At 59.4% G+C, this 2,771-nt stretch overlaps 1 protein-coding gene across 2 annotated transcripts in view; it reads right to left on the bottom strand.

The window, feature by feature from the left end:
- The window catches only part of Traf5 (TNF receptor associated factor 5), a 31,957-nt gene extending 29,341 nt beyond the window's left edge, over positions 1-2,616 (bottom strand). For both annotated transcript variants that reach the window (XM_055609185.1, XM_055609186.1), the window contains exon 1: positions 2,366-2,616. The gene's annotated coding sequence lies outside the window, so the exon portion shown is untranslated. The remainder of the gene's footprint in view (positions 1-2,365) is intronic.
- Between the last annotated feature and the right edge of the window lie 155 nt (positions 2,617-2,771).

The following is a 2,771-nucleotide window of genomic DNA, read 5'->3' as shown; positions in this document are numbered from 1 at the left end:
CTGTCTCTGATGAGGAGGGCCTCCCTGCACACCTGTCCCCGAGGAGGGCCTCCCTGCACACCTGTCCCCGAGGAGGAGGACCTCCCTGCACATCTGAGTGCTTTGCAGGGCACAGGGCACAGGCGCACACTGCCTTGCTGGAACACCGTAGCCAGCTGCCTGCAGAGACTAATATGCAAACTGTGCTTGGGGCTAGAGTTTCCGTCAGGACCAATGAGTGTTTTCACTTTTATTTTGAGGTCTGCCATTCTGCTTCCTCAGAAGACAAGGCTTGCCAGAGGCCATGCATGGGAATCCCTCAAGTACTTTTCTCTCAGCAAAGTAACACACGAATGCTGGCCCAATCCTTGTGGCGGTCAGTGGTGGTGGCAGCAGGCAGCCCAGCTTTTGGGGTTTCTTCTCTGACCTATAGAATGATTTGCCTTTCCCTGTCTCTAACATGCGACCCCTCTTGCCCCTCCCAAAACTGTAGGAGCCACGCTGGCCCGTCCAAGGCAGCAGGAGGAGGGGAGGAATGAAGCCATTGGCTCCTGCCCAGAAGAACCGTGGAAAAGCTGCAGCCCAGGCAGAGGAGGCGCTTAGAGATTGTATCTGTGTCCCTGTGTCCCCTTCCTCCAGTGTGTTAAGTCTTTAAGTCTGCAGTTCTGGGCCAGTACCTCACTGGTCCAGAGTGTCTTGGCATCCTCTAGCCAACATATACTGGAAAGAAGACGGGGTGGAGTCAGAAGGCTCAGGCTCGCGCCCTGCCCATTCCTGGCTTTGAGGTTTTTCCATCACTTCTGAGTTCCAGCCTGCAGTCAGGTGGAGCCTATCCCTGCCTTCCATCCAGGAGACAGAAGCTAGTCTGATGAGATAGGGTATTTATAACCCGAATCTTTAGTCTGATTTCTGGATCTTATCATCTCTCAGGAATACCCATCTTCAGCAGCTGGGAGACACATCCCAAATAAACGGAGCACAATTCAGCCTACATCTTTTTAGGCTAACCAGGGCTAGACTCCAGGCTACAAACAAAGCCAGACACAGCCCTCCCCCCAGTCACTTGGCTGGCTGAACGGATGAGTGGCATTTGTTCACATAACAGCTCCAGCGGTCCGCAGCAGAATGTCACCCACATTGCTGGAAGGATGCTCCGGGCTCCTATGGGAATCTGGGTCCTCGTGCTGACCCCTCAGACTACGGGGTAGGGGGTAGGCAGCTGTGCTCTCTGAGAAGCCAAGGTGACAGCCCGAGGCAGAAGCCCGAGACTCCCACGCCTGGCCCAGGACCCGGTGCTTCCCCTCACATCTGGGGGATGTGGAAAGCTGCCCTGACTCACAGGGCGCTGTGGGGAACAGTGAGAACCAGTGACATGAGTGACAAGAAAACACCTTCAGGAGCTGTTTTTCTTCAAGGCCCGCCTCAGTAAGTACACAAGGCTTGTTCCTCTCGCTCGTCTGATGGGGCGGGCTCAGAGGATTTGCCTCCCCACTTTGCCGATCACCCTGAGACATCCCAGAAATGAAAGCTCCTACTGCCAGGGGCTGGCCCTATGCCATCCACCCACATCCAGTGGGCTCTCTGCTGACAACGGCCATCCTGATACCGCGGGCCTCAGCCGGGACCCTGAGGAAGTCGCCCTTCTCTGTCACAGCCCATGTCCACAGCTAGCCCACCAGAGACCCAGGGAAACAACAGCCCAGGACCTGAAGATGACCGACCCATTTCCCGAGCTCACCACAGGAACAAAACCTAGCCATTTCCACCTCATCTCCCATCCATCTTTCCTTGTGTAATTTCTGCCCTTTTTGTCCAAGGGGGCAGAACCCCCCTTGGACAAACCCCGAACCCCTCAGTTGTGTGTTAACGCCTCTGGCGTTGGGCTATGAAGCGGCAGCTGGATTGGAGAGGTCCTAGTAAGCCAGACTTTGCTGTCTAAAGTTATCTCTCACAGGAAATTCTGTTCTCAGAAATGCTTTAACCAATTCCTTTGCATTTCCAGTCTCCGGAACACTTTAAAAATGCGTATATTCCTGGAAAGGGGAACCGGCCTCTTGGGCCCTACTCCGTTTTCGCTCGGCACCTCCGCCCGACCTTTAAGCCGTCCGCCGGTGGCTGGACGCCTTTCTCGCAGGCCGTGCAGGCTCGGGGAGAAGGGAGCCCCTCATTTACTCAGCCCACAACCTCGACCAGCCCTGCGCCGGCCGCAGCGAGATACCGAGTTCTCACGACAGCCAATCTAGAGTAGCCAAATATGGAAAGTCAGCGGGGCAGAGCGGAGCGGCCCCGAGGGCTGGCAGACCCTGCAGCGGGTGCAAGGGCTTGCGGCAGCGGCGGGAGCATCCCGCCCCGCCAGGCGCCCGGGTCTGCAGAATCTGGAACTCACCTTCCGGAGAGCCGGGTGCTGTCTCCCAACACGCTACAGCGCCGGTGCAGGCTGGAGTCCCTGGCATTAAGCTCGCGTCAACGTGCTCTCGCCAAGTGAGAAAGTGCCCGGGGCCGGGCGCGGGGGTCCCGGCTTGCCTCCAGTCCGCCCGCTACCGCTCAGCCTCCGGCCGGCCGCCCGGAGCCGCTTTCGGTTTCAGAGTGGCTGGGACGGTCGGCTCACCGCTTGGTCCCCCGGCGCCCCAGGCGGGTGCTCGGCTGCTCCGCCAGAGCTGCAGGCGCCGCCAGCCCCCGCGCCGGGCTCGAGGGGGCGGGGCCGAGTGTGGGGCGGGGCCAGGGCGCCCGGAGGCGGGGCCTGAGCGGGACGGGGCGGGGCCAGGGCGCCCGGGAGGCGGGGTCGGAGCGTG

This window comes from Psammomys obesus, unplaced genomic scaffold (genome assembly GCF_907164565.1).
Source record: "Psammomys obesus unplaced genomic scaffold, mPsaObe1.curated_primary_1811, whole genome shotgun sequence".
NCBI classification, from domain to species: Eukaryota; Metazoa; Chordata; class Mammalia; order Rodentia; family Muridae; genus Psammomys; species Psammomys obesus.
This window is presented reverse-complemented; position numbering and strand designations above follow the sequence as displayed.